This window comes from Cygnus atratus, chromosome 13 (genome assembly GCF_013377495.2).
Source record: "Cygnus atratus isolate AKBS03 ecotype Queensland, Australia chromosome 13, CAtr_DNAZoo_HiC_assembly, whole genome shotgun sequence".
Classification (NCBI taxonomy): Eukaryota; Metazoa; Chordata; class Aves; order Anseriformes; family Anatidae; genus Cygnus; species Cygnus atratus.
This window is the reverse complement of record NC_066374.1, coordinates 897,226-914,650: the sequence shown is the minus strand read 5'-3', so window position 1 is coordinate 914,650 and position 17,425 is coordinate 897,226. Positions and strand designations below refer to the sequence as shown.

General features: G+C 45.4%; 1 protein-coding gene across 5 annotated transcripts in view; it reads right to left on the bottom strand.

The window, feature by feature from the left end:
- Nucleotides 1-15,057, bottom strand: part of STAG2 (stromal antigen 2) — a 76,276-nt gene extending 61,219 nt beyond the window's left edge. Inside the window, exon 1 of one of the 5 annotated variants that reach the window (XM_035541431.2) lies at nt 14,874-15,057. The gene's annotated coding sequence lies outside the window, so the exon portion shown is untranslated. Of the gene's footprint in view, nt 1-13,067; nt 13,110-14,254; nt 14,485-14,873 lie in introns of those variants that run through there. The other 4 variants (XM_035541429.2, XM_035541427.2, XM_035541430.2 and 1 more) reach the window with 4 other exon arrangements.
- Between the last annotated feature and the right edge of the window lie 2,368 nt (nt 15,058-17,425).

The window sequence follows — 17,425 nt, the reverse complement described above, 5'->3', positions numbered from 1 at the left end:
GTTCCATGGCCCCTTCTTTTGCCCTGCATTACTTCTGGCCAAAATCTCATGGTTAAGGGCACTTGTCAGACCCTTCCTTGTGCCTGCTGAGCAACAGCCTATTAATCTTTTGGAATTAATTTGCTTTCTAGCAGACCAGTAAGTCGAGCTGGCTCAACAAGAGTCCTGTGGCTGGTGCAAGGACCCCCTCTTTTCAAATCAGTGAGACACTGCAGCAGGCGCAATTGACTGTCAAATGATGTAGAAGAAAAAGAGTTGTCCATATCGTTTTGGTAGACTATAGCTGCTTTAAATGTTGCCATAGGGTCCCCCAAACCTAGCTTACCCCCCCAGCTAGGGCACTGGGATGCAGTCAGTACAGCACCCAAATACCAAGTGTTATCCCGCCAGTTATCAGAGCAACCTGGTCCCAGTGCTGCTTTTCCTACAATAACAAAACCTCTTAACGGGCTTGTTTTGTGGTCTCTGAACAAGCATTGTGACAACCAACAGGTATTCACCTTTACCTAAACCCTATATAGAACGGCAAGGGAAGCAGCAGAGATGTGACAGAAATAGAAACATGTTACATCCCTGCTGAACAAAGAAGCTCTAGCTCATTTTACCAAGTACAGCTAAGAGTGGTCTCACTCAGGTTCTCCAATCCATTACTATTTACAATGTTTCTGCAGCGTATCAGACACGATTAGAATCTGCCATTACTCCACAGAAAGCTGGGACCAGCTTTATTCGATTACAGGCAGCACTCACCCCGAGTAGTTTAAAACCATACAAGTAAGTAATGAGAACTAGTTCTATTTCTAATGATTTTCTTCATTGATCTGTGCATCTTCTAAAAATCACGCTATTACCAGAAAACAAAGAAAATTTTTATAGACTGTGCTCATACCTGAGCTGTTTTGACTAACATTTTGTCAGACAATAACCAAATAGAAATACACATTTATTGTTTGTTTTACCTAAGATCAGAAGATTAAAACTCTTCAAACGGTACCAGGCCTCCGTATGGTTTACTTATGTATTCTTCTTATTATTTTTGTACTCAACGCTATTTTTCTTAAAAGGATACCTATATTTTAGACATTTAGCGAAGGTCAAAAGTTCTGAGTCATTCAATTTCTGAAGGTACTGAGTCTTACAACCAACAAAAAAAAAAAAAACACTCACGAACCAAAACCCTACAACAAATTAGTACTTAACAACTGACACTAATGAACTACTTGGCCAAAGATGAAAAGTTACAGGAAGTAAAGGATTTGACCTGCTTCTATAGACTTTTCCCCCTGAAATTTGCAGTTGACTTTTAAAGTTACAATTCAAACTTGCTTTACAATTCAAACTTGCTTAGAGACCAGTAGTTTGTTCTCAAAATACAGCCAACTCTTCTCTACGTCCCCAGAGACCATACATCTCTGCCAGGCTGATTTCGCTCCGCTCCGTTTTCCCAGGCACTCTGCAGGTGTCTCCAAGACCCAAGGCAGCACCAGTCCTGACGTGGATAACAAAGGCTGCTTCAGCACAGCGCCCTGACTGCCCCGGGACTGCCCCCCATCTCAGGATTCCTTCCTCACACTGCTTTGGACAGGCAGGTTACTGCATAGACACGTTCCTGCAATTTTTCCCTTTTATCTCTCCATAGAGAAGTTGGAACGACAACATCTTGAAGCTTGAATGAGAACTGCTGAAGCCTCTCTAAAACGATGCTCAATACGGCCAATCCAACTGCCATGCAAAGACACACATTTGTAAACACATCGTACAGTTGTGTTGTAAACAACTTGAAAAAAAAATGTATTTTTAAACTTCTTTATGAGAAAAAGCAGCAGTAGGAAATCTAGCTAATAGAAGCTAGAACTGCCTAACTTCCTGTAAAGACTGCCACTTGAAAGGGGCACTTTTATGAGCTATAAATCTGCTTGCTTTAAATACATATGCTGTTTTTTTCAAACCCTGGTGCTGCAAACTACTTCCACAAATACAACTGAAAACATTAGTTACTAACAGATGGTAAACAGCATAAACAAAAAGCCAACTTACTAGTAATGTTCAAAGTAGAGTACAAGATCCTAGTGAGGATGTCTGCAGCCACTTTGCTTCTGGTGTTGTGAGCACTTGACTGTGATCTAAACACTAGCAGCTTAATGAATTTGTCCTACTGGTTCCATATAATGTGTATCAGTTATCCAATGCCACAACACCGATAGGGAAAACCTTAGTGACTTTTCAGTAAGTATAAAGTAAATAACTAAAATCAATTACAACTTAAGACTATGCTTCAAGACAAATGAATGACAGCTCTTAAGAAGCAAGCACAGAAAGAGCAATATTCTCCCAGCATTATTTGTTTTGAATATGCTATGGCTCCTCACACTGGAAAAAAAAAATAAACCTTAATAGAGCAGAAACAAAAACTAGCCCAGAAAGATTGAAATTGCACACACTACACGAACACAACGCCATCCTTTGCAGCAGCCAGCATCCTAAAGGCACGGACCTCCCGAGGAGTAGCACTACATCCTATTCATAACTTTTTTCTCCATCACACTACGCCAGAACAGTAGTGACAAAAACAGTATGTTAATAAGATGGCAGAGATTATTCTTAACTGCCCTGGTTACGGCATTTCGTTCTTTTGACATAAAAAACAGGGGTCATAACTGGCTGCTACTGATTTATAGTGACAGGAATTGGGCTCAAGTGTTAAATGAAGATTAGTTAATATTTGCAGATGACTTTGAACATACAAAATGCTATGTAAGCAGCAAGTATTAAGTCTTCCCACACACTCACTTTGGCATGCCTCCAAGCAGGGAAGTCCCACAGAAACATTTTAAAAGCAATAAAGAGAACCTGACATAGATCAGGCAATCGCAGCTATATTCACAGCCGTCTTCCCAAGGAGCACCTACAGAACTGGGGGAAACCGGTGCCCACCAGCCATGCTCACTTGCTTCTACAGATTCAACACCAAAAAAGGAACTCCTACTCCAACCAGTTACACGATTTTAACAGGTAGTGAACCACTTGAACCTTGATAACCCTCTGTACAATCTGAAATGACCTACAAAACTCCCAATAGTTTGTACATGTGGTTCTTCCATTGTCTATTTATGACCAGACTACAACTTCACCAAGCAAAACACACCGCCTACAGCGTAGCTGTCAGTTTGATTATTCATAAAGAAGCTTATTTTCAACAAATCACAGCTCCTGCCTAAAGCAGACCAGTTTCCTCGTATCTGAAGTGCTGAGGAATTAAGCAATTGCTGTGCAATAGCTCTTGATCAATTAACAGTGAAGCTCTTCCTGGACACATAAAGAAAAGCATAATATTCTAGCTAGTATGATCCCACCTAGTCAAAAAAAAAATGCTCTGCAAATTTTCTTCCGACGGCAGGAAGAGAACAAGTTGCTCTGAACTGAACCTAAAGAGGGGTAGAGGAGAGGCAAGGACGTATGTTCAGGCATTATTTTGCCTACTTCTCAGCATCTCTGACAAACAAGATTTTTTTATTTTTTTTTTATAAAAACATATCTGGTTTAATTGTCAGATGTTCCTGGAGACGACACATGTAGCCTCAGCATGCCCCCAAAACTCCGAAGCTGGGAAGATGATCTGGGAGGAACAGGACGTAAGATCAATGCACAGGATAGTCCACAAAGGGTGATCCCGGATGGCCTCTTTACAAAACGTGGACCTACGACAGACCTCAAGTACAGAGCTGGCACCGCAGCTTCCATAAACCACAGAAAACTCAAGAGTGCAAAGGCTCCTAATAAGATCTAACCACAAGAGGCTGGTAAGCATCCAACTGAAGCAGGAGGTCTAACAGGGTTCTCACAACTGCATCTGATTAACCACGCCAAGGCCGGAAGAAAACCTTGTAGAGAGGAGGTTCCTGCCTCCATGTTCCCAATGCCTCTATGTTCCTAAATCTTCTTCTCTTCTCCCCTCTGCCTCATTCCGAGCAGCACCTGCACAACTTCTCATCAGTGTGCAGACTGAAAGCAAAGTAAAACGTACGTGATCTTCCTGCCTGCATAAATTAATGCAAATCAACAGCGGTCCTGAATATCCTTGCAGAGCTCTAACTGATCTATTAAAGACTGTGTAACATTTCAGACAAAAAAAGATAAAAGGAAGATCACAGCAAAGATTATAGGATTACTTTTGCAACTGGCATACAGCCCAAATGGTTTTCAAGAGTATGAGCAGGTAGAAAAGTAGATGACAGTAGGAGCCAAGTTTTATTTGTGCAGCCCTACAGTTACTGAAAGCATTCCCACTACGGTTTGAGCAGAGAGCCGAGACACCGCTTCCAGGTGCTGAAATGGACGGCCCCGCTCAATCCCTACTCCTGCTGGCCCAAGTTACCATGCCCTTTCACGCAGGGGCAGCACCTCGCAACTCCAGAGGGATTTAATCAGGCAGGAAACTCCTCTCTTGTTGTTCAGCGGAACTCCTTTAGCCAGCACGCCTGATGGGCTCACGCAGGAAGCACAGACACACGTGGCCACAGCACAGTACTGGGATCACTGTGCTAGTGGCACCTGGCCACCAAACTGACCTGCCTGCATCTTCTACTGCTGGAGGGGAAGCTCTACTCGAGGGGAAGAGGAGGGAGGAAACTCCGCAGGCGGGGCTCTCTTCTGAAATGGCTCCCACTTACCACGTCAGTTCCAGCAACCACCCATCAACACCCTCCTTACATTAAAGAACAGCTCTGCTTTCAACCGATGGCTAGCTTGGTTTCTCTCCTCCACCAGATCCCACCAGAAGGTTTTAATTTTTCAAATCTTAACTTTCTTACACATTTAAGATGAACATTTGCACCTTCCACACCTGATAGGACATGGTTCAGTCTTTACGTAAAAGCAGTTAGTTATACTCGATGAAGCTAGTAGCTCAATGCCAACATATGCCACAACAGAAACAGAAGGGTGAAGGTGATGCATCTGGACGCAGAACACACTTATCAAATGGTCCTACAGCAAGCATCAACACATTCCTACACTTTTCTATCTTCCCCATTTCCTTGGTATTGACCTGGTAATCCTATTTCACCTTCTAGGATGCTTACATGTTAATTCCTTACATATTCTCAAATTATGCTTACTGAAAAAGAACTAATAAACTCCATTAAATCTCCTAGATCTCCAAACTACTAAGAACACAGATGCAATCTTGCACCCAGAAAAAAAAAAAAATCGTTTTCCGCACTCCTCTTCAGTGGAGACTGAGGAAGACTAAGCCCACTTGCAGGATTATGCAAGAACACATTAATCCACTCTGTAAACAAAACTTCCCCAACCAGTTCTGAAATCAAGGTATGCTTAATGTAGTTTGCATCCCCTTGGCACAAAGTGAAGAAAAACCAAGAATTAAGTTTCGCAGAGATTGTTATTGTTTTTGAAGAATCTTAATGCCTGACCTACTGTATAGGAACAGAATGACTTACTGTATTCTCTTCCATCCACTGTTACTGAACTGAAAATTTTTAATGTTTTTGTCATTTTGTCATTTTTTTTGTCTGTCTTGCCAGATTAGTAAATTTTTGCTTTGCAGCAAAAATACTGCTCTGAGGCACAGACTCTCTTCTAAGTACAGAGCTTTATTAACTTTCATAAAACTATCACATTGGTGAGTAGAAAGTGAGCAGTATAACCAGAAAGACGATGCAGTGCAGCAAGAGGAATAAAATGCCTAAAGGCTGATTTTTTCTGATTATTTTCAAACTGTCAAGCCACAGGTTTCTAGTTTACAAAATCTGTTCTATTTCATAGTAGCGCAGTAATATGGCACATGCATGTCGCTACATCAGCAGTACATTGTAACTGATAAACTTTTTAAAAATTAAACAAATTCTGATATAAACACATCAGTCCAGAAATAATGTTTATCAATGCTGAATGGAAGCCCAATTAATAAAACAAGAGTAGTTTAAACATGCAACATTGAAGACAAATGTAAACCAGCAGCACATGCTAGGGGGAAAGAAAAAAAAAAAGCATTTTTTCCCTCCATCATTGAAGCACTTGCTTTAATAAACCCTTTCCATGTTTGGTAAATCAATATGCAAAAACCCAGTTTCACCTTTTTTGGCCATTAGTTTATTAGGGAAGTAATGACAGACCTATACCACAGATGCAACAGCTACTTGTGTAGCTTTCCTTTCTGGTTACCATAGTTTCCAATGAACTGTACATTTCTAGAAATAATACTTACAAGAAGGAATAAAAATATCACTGCTTAAATATTAAAACTGCAATAAACAGTATTAAAGAATCATTTTGATTGGTGTATGAATGATGCTTTAGTGAACGGGCAACTCGGTTAGAGGAAGTTTTATTTTCAAGACCTTGTCACAGCACAGTACTGAAGCCTAAGGGTGGACAGCAGGGGAAAAAATAAAGATAGAAAAAGCGACCAAAGGGAAGAGGAAGATGGGCACTGGAAGTTATTTCTCTCCTTTTCTCTCAATAATCACCAATAAAAAACACAATCGGCTCTAAAACAAGTTGTTAGCTCCCCAAGCCTCCATCATCACGGAATACTCGCCAAACATACAGCAGGGAATAGAGCATAGGCAGGGAATTAATCTTGCAGGTACTGCAAGACAACTTTGGGCTTTCCAAATAAGAATAGTATGATTTATAAGAGACAGGGGAAGCTTTACTTTCTGAGGAGCTCAGAACCCAAGCAGCCCAAGTCCCACATGAGGAGGACAGGTTTAAGCAGGAGGCTGGCCAAGCCCTCCACAGGGCCCTTCCCTCAGCCTGTGTCCCCTCACCTAAAACACATCAGTATTCCACTGTGCCAATGCTTCCAGAAAGCGACTGCCGATTCGCAATGCAAAGCTTGGTTTTATGGGGGGATAAAAGTACAGTATTTTGGATCTAGTTTTCAGAAAGGTACCTAGAGCAATGATAAAAATAGAAAAGCGCATGGCAGCGTGCCAGACTGGAACTTTCCTGCAAGAATGTGGTTCTCATACCTAAAGAGTTCAAAATAACAAAATTTTAAAATGACTTACGTTGCTGATCTTAACTTACGAAGATCATACTCCTTCCTTTTCAACTTGACTTAAATGGAAGCAGCCACTCGGTATCAACTTTCCTTCCCATTTGCCTGTCATGAGCATAGCACGGCCATATTTAGGCTGCAGCCACTTGTCATCCTTGCTTTAGAGTTTTTATCAAGTTTCTCCATTTTTTTTTTCCTTGGAGAAAACATCATAATTACTCGGCTGCCTGCTTCTAGGAAGATCAGAAGTGAAATGAAAATTACTGCCAGGGGTCAGGATGTAGAGTCTTGTTACTGAAACAAGTTAAATTATTTGGCCGCTGTATCCATAACTATCCAAAATACCTTGTTCCAGGACTCATGTCACATAAAATCACCTTAAAATTAAAAACTAGACACCTCAGACACATGCTGCATGAACTATAAAACTGCTTTTCTGACATTTACTACTCACTGGATTTTTTAGGACCCTTTGGCTATCTATATACTTAACTGCCCATAGTAAGGTAATAAAAATAGCATAAAAATATGGATATTGAATATTCCCTCTCAAATCACACCCCTACTCCACGTAAGCTCCCCTCATGCTGAACACTCTCCCAAATAAAAACAAGCCAATTATATTACTTGCACATTATCTGCTTACTAAGACTTGATACGGGTCCAAACTTCCAGAGTTCATCTTTCTTAAGGGATAAACTGGGATTTTTACCTACAGGTAACTGCACGAATGAAAAGCTTCATCTTAAACCTCTTATTCTTATTTGCAAACAGAGCAAAAGTCAGCCTTTTTTCCCAGATGAGATGCTGAATGAGAGGTGTTGTCTCATAAAGCTCAGGCTGAAATCCTACGTTACACAAAAAAAAAAAAAAAAAAAAAAAAAAAAATGCAATTCAGCCATAACCAAGAGCTGTAATGTTACCTCCAAACCCAAGATCCCCACGTCTTTCCAGGCAGATGGCTCCTGTTAAGCAGTAGGAAAACAACCATATAAAGGCCTGTCTGCTGTGTGATGACAGGTAGATCAGCACCCCTTGAAAAGGGGCACAGCAGGGACAGGCACACCCGGGAAGGACGCCCACCCCGCAGCAGCTCCCTCACTGCCTGCAGGCTGAGCAACATCTCCCCAAACCTTGGCAAAACCTCCAAGCCTGCTCTGGAGTACAATCCCAGCAGAACAAAGCACACATTCCTAAGGTCTGTTGTTTCTTTTTTAAGTAGCCACTACTTTTGGAAAGGTTTAGGGCTTTTTTGAAATGCATGTTTGATCTCTTTTCATGATTTGCCAATAAAAAACCCCGAAGTTTGGACTCCGGCTCTAATTGTTCGCATCAATCTAAACCACTGCAGAGGTACGTATTACATGGTAAAATACATCAGTTGAGACTTCACAATACGAGCAAGAGTCATCATAAGCAAGCGTGTGAAATTTTGCTTGCCCTATCAACCCTGAAACAATGGGAACCAACACAAAAATACTCCCATTGTCAGAAGCCGCACAGAAGCGCTTACGAAAAGCTGCTGTAAGGAACAAATCTTCCACCGAACTTCTCCTGTCATACACAGCTCCCTTCTCCTACCCAGTAACTAACCTTTAGTGAAACAGATGCATAGGAAAGTGAAATGAACGAGGGTGTGTAAGTGCAGGACAGATAAACCATCAGAATCAAAGCTGTAAGAAAACACAGGACCAATCCACCAAAACCAGGCATGCTCTCCTCTACATACTTGGTTTTGGGTGGGTATTGTGGTTAATTTCTCACAGACCACAACCAACCCTCTGATATATGCCAGTTTTCTCACGTCTACTTATTCTAATCATATTCTTAAAAAAAAAACAAAACAACACACACCTCCCACAGGAAAAGTTATAGCTAACTACACAGTCAAAGAATAAAAAAACGTACCAAGTAGACAATGAAATACATACACGGATAAAGCAGCTACACGGCAGCTAACTTTTAATTTCCCTCTGAAGTCATAATAAGAGGAGAAGTAACTGCATACAAATGCAGTTCTATATGCACTTTGGTTCTGACTCAGATTGGGATAAATAAGTTTAAAAATAGACCACGCTCCTCCATGCAGCTCTGTAGCCAGTAAGGATTAGAAAAGAGCTAATGGCCACATGAAAGCCAAGGGGTTACCTGTGAAAAACGTAGGATCAAATTTTTTGCATCCCCTTTTCAAAAACTGGGTGCCAGATCTCTCCTCAGCTCTGATCAGCTGAAGGAAATAAGTTAGTAAGATGAAAGAAGAGAACTTTTTCACTTTGTCTGTTTTTCTACCCAATATGTCACTGTTATGTGATTTTCTTAATAGAAAGTGTTGCAACTTGGAGACGCACAAATACTAAAAAGGGACAGAGTATATACTGTGAAACACTTCAATGGCATAACCCATTAAACTTAGAGGCTTGGATTTAGTCTTAGTGATCCTGGACATCAAACTAAAAGAAACACGAAAGGACAACACAGTTTTTGCATTAATACCCAAATAGTAGAACATTTTCCACAAGACAGACCCCAGTCACACAAGAGCCCCTCAAGCTTCCCAGCTTGCCCATGTCGGCATCAAACCTAAATCAGTCCATGTTACATGAGGGCCTTCCTTCTTCAGAAGCTTCATATTTACTCTCCAAAAAATCCACCTTCACCAGATTCTCATGAACTGCAACATGAGAAAACTGAATTGAAAGGAAACAACTCCTAATTAAAGTAACATACGACTAAAAGCACATTTTGAAATCTCCAACTCTCAAAACAGATCTCCCTGTACCACTCTGAAGTAGGAATCTGACCTTAAAAGTCACGTCAGATTTCAAGGCTCACCCTGAAACCACAGACACCAGCCTTGTTGAAAACAGATTTTTCTCAAAAAGAAACCCAATCGAAGTCACTGGACTGGTCTTCAAACACGAAAACTGCTCGAAGAATGGTGGAAGAGCCCAACCAGTTTGCTCCGGAAAGAACCTTTATAGAAAAAAAAAAAAACATGCTAGCACAAGAGCTTCAGCTACGCTGATGTAATACCGCAAAGCTTACCGAAGGTCCTCCCTCCCAAATGTACTTGGCCAAAGCAAAAGCTCAGGACTGCCTACCTTCAGAGAGCCCCTCCAGCACGGCCTCCCCCCCGGAGACCCTTCCCAGACCATGGCAAGTGCTGCGGCCAAAGCGCAGCCCTGCGGCACTCCAGGGCTTGCTCCAGAAGCTTCCCATTTCCCAAGCCAAAGCTCCAGTTACCAGTTTCCCAAGGGCTAGGTTATGAATAAATTCTCCCCTCCTTTGTCAATGACCCTCAAATAAGGAAGCTGAAGTTTTCAGAACATAGATACATTAAGTGATACTGGGAAAATGAGCAGGGCTTATTTAAGAATATTAAGCTGTTACATTGATGGCTGCCATCAATCACTTCTTCCCATTACAAGACAATTACTGAAGCAGATGAAGCTCTTAGAAATAACAGCATCTAGCTGACAGAGACACAATCCACAACACATCCCTTTCCCAATATGTTTTCTTGATTCCTCACCCAAAAATAGACGGACGGTACCATTCTGGAAATTCACACCTACAATATACTCCAAGGTTTTAAAATTACTCAGGGAAGAAATGGTCACACCGTAGGCAGAGATCATGCCGAGTTACAAACCTCATCTCATTTGACAACACGCAACACTCCAGGAACACAACCAAGAAACAAAAGTAACCAGCACAAATATTTGCTTACTTTTGGGGATTCACTTGACAAGAATGAGCAACTGAAGTGTTTAGGGTTTCTGTAAAACATCCAGCCTGCTTATGCTGGCACACAAATGCCAAAAAAGAAAAAACCACCCTAATCTCTCTTATATTTGCCTGCAGCAACACAACTGAGACAACATCACCACAAATGAAAATGACAAATGACAAATCATCCTAAATTTCAACTCTGAATGACAAAGAGCAATCTAATAAAGTTCGTAACACTCTGACATGCTAACATCATTCCATGATTTGACTAAGTCTAATGTAGTTGCTTCCACCAACAAGAGCACTCACTCTCAAGTGGTTTGTAGCCTGCAGCTATTTTCCACAAGACTGCAAGAGCATGTAACATTCAAGAGAATCTGTCTAGATTACTTTAAAAACAAAACAAAAGAATTTAGTTGCCATTGATATATTGGACTGAAATAAGGTAAACCTAAGGAGACTGCTCATTATTTACACTGCTTCCAAGTGGAAATTATTTCATTCCTTACATTTATGATTTAAATACTTTAAGAGGTAACACAGGAATGTGACATATTTAAGGAATTTGAGTTAGATTAATGGCCAGCTAATTGAATACTTCTATATTTAAAATGGAATTCTCTCTAATCAAGTAACACCGCAACTGCTTTAAACAAGGTATTTTAATAAGCTAGGAAGCAACCAACTTTTTGTCACTACACAGATCTCAAATAAATATTTTCTATATATTAAAATATCCAAATATTAATTTGAACCAACTTATTCAAACCAATAATTTCCACTTTCAGTTGTGAAACATCAAGACTTTATGTCTAAAAGAAAAGATCTCTAGATAAATTTTAACTAGTCTTTTAAATACAAGACTACTGAGCCCTAATGTTGCTTACTGACTTGACTTCACATCATATTCCAGAAACTGTAAATGGACGAAAAAACTCCAAATACACAACTTTGGCACAAGCATGTAACATGAGAGATACCTGAGTGCTAGGAAATTTCACGGGAAAATTACAGAATCTCCCATCCCCCATCTCCATGGCTACTTTTTGTTTGTTTACCCAACGATAAGCTCACCACAGTTATCTTAAATCAAACAACAGCAAAAAAAAGTAATAAAAGGGCACAGGTTTCCCTCACAGATTGCTTAAAGACCACCTGTAGGTAATAAAGCAAAACATGATTGGTTTTGCTAAAAATCACCCACAAGAACCTCCCTGGTCAGAAAACAGGATCTGTTAGAAATGGGAAATAATTCTTATTTTTCTCCTGTCGTTTTGAAGCTTTCTTACTTTTTAATTCCTCAGAACAGTGTGGGGATTCCAGCCCATCCAGCTCCAAGGCAAGAAGGCAGCTGATGCCACCAACATGGTGGCTGCCTCCTGGCCCTGCTTTTATGGGAAGGGCTTTTGGGGCTGTAGGGGAATGGGGCAGGGGTACCCAGCCGCGGTGGGCATTGCGATTCCGTGACTCATCACCGCAAAGCTGATGAGAGTTGGGGCTAATGAGCAGGCAAGGCCAGGAAGGCAAAGATTAAGGTCCACCAATTGCACAACCACTCCTGGTATTTATTTACCTGTGGAGAGCAAAATATCCACGTGCAGGCTGGCTGGTTGAGTCCCAGGCAGCTCAACAGCAGACATATACTCCGGGAGGCGCACTAAGTGACTGGAAAAGGGATTGGGGGGGGGGGGGGGGAAGAGTACGAAAAGGGGGAAAAGTTGTTCCCAAGGGCCTATTTCTGGTATGAACGAGTCAGGAGTGGGGCAGAGCTCCCCCCGGAGCCCCCAGCCCCGCTCAGCGCCCGACCCCGAAGCCCCTGAGGGCACGGAGCCGCCGCCTCCCGCCCGGGGCCGGCCAACGAGCGGCGGGCGGAGGCGCGGGCCCCGCCGTGACGCACTTCGGGAGGCCGGAGCCCGCCCCGGCGCTGGGCCCGGCCCTCCGCGGCTCCGGCCGGCCCGGGAAGGGGCCGAGGGACCGGGGAAGGGCCCGGGGGCTGTTATGGGGGTGCCGGGTGTGGGGCGCAGGGGGACCGGGGGGGGGTTTCCGCCAGGGTGCCCCGAGGTAAAAGCCCGGCGCTGCCGCGGTGTTCGCTCGGAGCGATAAATAAAAGGAGGAATTGAGGGGCGAAGCACGGCCGGTTGACCCAGGGGGCATCCCGCGTTCATGGGGAAGACGAAAAACACTCAAACGCGCGTAAATAATAAAAACAAAAAGTGCAGAGAAAAAGAGAGAGGGTAGTGAGAGGGGGGGCGGCCGCGTCCCCCCAGCCCCTTCCCGTGGGGGGAGCGGGCGGCGAGCCCCGGCCGCCTACCTGGCACGGCCCGGCCCGGGCCCGAGGAGCGCTATCGAAAACAAAAGTGGCGCCAAAACCCCCCGGCACGGAGCGGCTCCTTCCTCCTCCTCCTCCTCCCCTTCCCTCCCCCCCGGCCGCCCAGCGGGGTCCCCGCAACACGCGGCCCCCGGCGCCAGCCGCCCGCTGCCCTGCGCGGGGCTAAGAAAAGTCCCGACAAATGGTGATAATAAGGATTAGTGATAAGTCGCGCCCAAAGGGAAGCCGCCACAACTCCTTCCCGCAGCGGGCAGCCGCCGAAAAGAGTCGCTCGGAGGGGAAAAGCGAGTCCCACAAAGGCTTCCCCATCGATTTTTATTTTTTATTTTTAATTCGGGGAAGGGGGACACAACTCTTCGGGACGGGGCGGCGAGCGGAGGCGCGGCGGGACCGCGTCCTGGCTGCGGCCGGGGGTAGCCGCTGCCGCCACAGCCCCCGCCGGAGCGCCCGGGAAGGGGCGGCCGGAGCTGTCCTGGCTCGACGGCCGGAGAACCGAGGCACGGGAGCGAGAAGCCGGAGTCCACAGCGGGACGGAGAGCGGGCACTACCCGGGGCCGGAGCCCCCCCGGGCCGGCCTCCCCCGGCCGCCCAGCCCGGGGCCCACCATTTTGGGCCGCGCGGCCCAGCGCCCTCCTCGCCGAGCCGCGGCTCCTCCGGCCCCGCCGCCTTCCCTCCAGGCCCCGACCCGCCGCCGCCACACGCGCAGACACAATGCCCCGGTCCTCCATCTTGCCAGCAGCCCCTGCTCGGCTCGGGAGAAGGGGGAGGAGGAGGCGGAGAAGGAGGTTCTCCATTTTAGCTCGCCGAGCGCCGGGCCTGTTCGCGACGGGAGGAAAGGGGGCAGCGGGGGGGGGGGGGGGGAGGGGGGCGCTTTCGGGACCCTCCGGGGCTCCCAAACAGCGCCGCCGCCGCCCGCCCGCGTCCCCCCCGCTCCCCGCCGAGGGAAGCGGGGGTGGGGAAGCAGGGGGCCGGGAGTGTTTTTCGCGGCTCGGCCCCGCCGTCCTCCATCTTGGCTGCGCCAAGGCCCCGCGGCCGGCCGGCCTGCCGCCCCGCGCCGACCCCGCAGTTCCCCGGGGACCGCGGGTCCCCGACCGGCCCCGCTCGGCCGCCGCGCTCCCCGATCCCCCCCTCCAAACTTCCAGAAGCTTCGCCGCCATTTTCTAACTTACCTTGCCCGAGCCGTCGGCGGAGGCGGCGAGGAAGGCCCGGGCCCGGAGCTCCGCTCCTCTGTCCCCGGCCCGGCCCCGAAGACTCGGCCGCGGGGAGGGGGGGCTCGGCGGGGGGCTCGGGGCAGGGCGCTGGGAGCGGGCAGGTTATTTAATTTGGCGGCGGCGCTGGGGATTGTTTGGGGTGTTCGCTGCTCGGCGGCTGGCGAGCGAATGGAGGGCGCAGGCGCCACCTGGCGGCCACGGGGCGCGGGTCGCTCTCCTGGGCGTGGGGCGACATCTGCCGGCGGCCGGCTGCGGGGCCGGGCCGCGCCGAGCGGGGTAAACAAGGCCCCGCGCATGTCCGCGCCGCTCCCTGCTCCGTTCCTCCCCCTGCGCGGACGGGAACGGCGCCCCTGCACGGAGGAGGAGGAGGAGGGCGGCACGGAGGTCGCTCGGTCTTCCCACCCGATAAGCCCCGTGTCGGTAGCGGAGGCGAGGAGAGCGGCGGCGGCAGCAGCACCGTGGCCGCCTCAGCCTCAAGCCCAGCCCTTCCCCGCCGCCTCGGGCCTCCGTCCCTCTGTGTCCCCCCCACGAAGCCTCGTACAAACTTCCGAGGGTCGCCCATAAGCAGAGTTTTCACCTCACGGAGATGAACGTAGAACTTGTGTGTGGTTATTCCATTTCACAACGCAGCAGGGTGGTGTGCTTTTTTTTTTCCTTCCCCTCTCTTGTGTAATGCTAAGCACATTACTCATGCTGGATAGTTGCACGTAAGCTTATAGTTAGATTAGTCAGCACAGGAACATTTTTTTGTCCTGGTAATTAGCCTCTCATCGTCCTCTCGTGTTTATCTACTTTTAATTTTCGGGGGAGGGTTAGCATAACTAAGCCGGCGCTCAGCTGAGGAGCTCTGTGCACCCGCCTAACAAAGGCGGGACACTTAAGGGAAGAGCAGCCAGCAGTTCCTGTCTTTTCAAAGCTAAGGTGAGGCCTCACAGCGCAAACGACATCTACAATGGAAATTGTGATCAGATAAGGAGTGGCTGAAATAAACTAGTAAAGATGGGTTGATGGCACGTGACAATGCTAGACGTAATGGTGCTGGGTACGTGTGGCAGACCTGAAATAAATTATATTCAACTTTAAGAACATTTTTTCACTTCCTGTCAACACCAAGGACTCAAGGGAGAGCAGGTTTAGACATTTAGAAATAAAAAGTTTTAATTTTTTTTTTCCTGTCTAGTTATATGCTAAGCACATTACTCATGCTGGATAGTTGTGTGTAAACCACACATTCATTGTGTTACTTCTGTAGAAAAGGCTGGAAAGAAAACATAAGGGAAGAAAATCAAGAGAAAGATTCCCTTTTAGGCAACGCTTGAAAATAGCATCTTGAGTGCCTAGTCATAAATCTGTGTTCAAGGTTTCAGTCACAGCTACAGGGGCAGTTGCTGATCTTTAACGGGAACCTGCTAATGACTATCTGGAAATTGCAAAAGAACTGTGAATAAAACATAGTCTGTTCAAAAAAAAAAAAAAAAGTTTTAAACTTGCTGTGATATATATGGATGCTAAATTACACACAGAAAAAGATCAAAAAGAACTGGATCTATTTGTGTCTTCCCTGTACAGTCAGCTTCTGACAGCTGCCAGATAGCTTTTCCATGAAAATAAACTGCACACTTCCAAAACTAATATTTTGCCTGCACACAGAATTTCAGTAACATATCCTCTACTTGAGGTACAGTAGGGCTACTCGTACTAAAACTCAAATCCCAAACTTTTTAAGATTGTTATAATCTACTGCAACAGCTGGGAGAAGCACCAAGCTGCCTCGGAGTCAGGCATGAAGATGTGTATCCAATATTTGCTATATTGAACCACAGTGTTTTCTCAACACACTTGACCTCATAGCTGAGGGAGGGTTTTTTTTGGTAAATGTGTTTAACAAGAAAAATGTGTTTAACGAAGAAAACATGACACAGTTTTTAGGGTGTGGTTTTGAAGGAATGGGTGTACAAGCACTGACAATGCCGTGGCAGATAGTTCAGCCCATTTCCAAAGCTGGCTCAGACCTTAAAAGCGCAGATTTATAAAACTTCTGTACGTCCTGATTCACGTGACAGAGTTTGTTTTCTAAGCTTGTGACAACAAATCATGGAAGCCCTCTAGAGACTAGACTCCAGGTGCAGCAGCCATCACGAATCACAGGGCACAGAGGCTGTTTAAGAGGATTTTGCACTCTGGTTCACTTCCTCCCTCCCACTTGTTCCATTCATCTGTAAATGCTGTCTAAGCAAAACTTCAAAACTTGCATCGTCAGAGAAGAGGGAGGGCCATTTCTTTCCTACGATTTTTTTTTCCCCCCAACATATCCCTTCTCAGATGCTATTTAGAGTACAACTACATAAACAATTCACACAGCACAACAGAAGGTGCGGGGAACTCCTAGAGGTCTGGAATGTGCCTGCTCTGTTCCAGGGAACAGAAGACAGGGTTTCTTAACCCAGCAGTGCCCTTGAAGGATTCATAATGCAGAACGACACTCAGAAGATACATAAACTGGTTTCTGATGGTTATTTATAGCACACATCTAAGATGCAACCATAACAATCTCTCAACCTGTGGATAGGAATACAGGAGATAGAAAAGTTGAATAAGTTCTTAACCGCTACATTTGTTGTCTTGTGGAAGATAAAAATGGCTCTATGAAGAGCCTAACTTCTGCATTTTCTCCCAAAACTGATCATGCTTCTGAGACTGAACCTTCCAGTAGCTACAACAGGGAAGGAAATAAGACAATAAGGAAATAGAGACATTTTAAAACTCTCAGCTTTCTAGAAAGGATCTGTACCTGATAGAAAAGAAGTTGTGAGAAAAAATGGTAGGAGAAAGTACTTTACAGGACTACATCAACTTTCTTACAATAGCTACTCTTAAGACTTCAAAGTCCACTGTTACTGATAGTGAGCCCAATTCAGAGATTGTTTAACAATGGCTTTTACAACAGGGATTTTTTATGATGTTTGATCCAAAGAGTCAGAGATTAGAGTCAGTCTTGATCAGAGAGTCACACATTTAAGAAACAGTGTTCAGAGTGAAGAGATACCAAACCAATTCCACGCCTCAATCAATGGCTAAAGGTTCATCACTAGAAAAGAATACCCTCAAGCTGCCAGATGGCTGATTCAT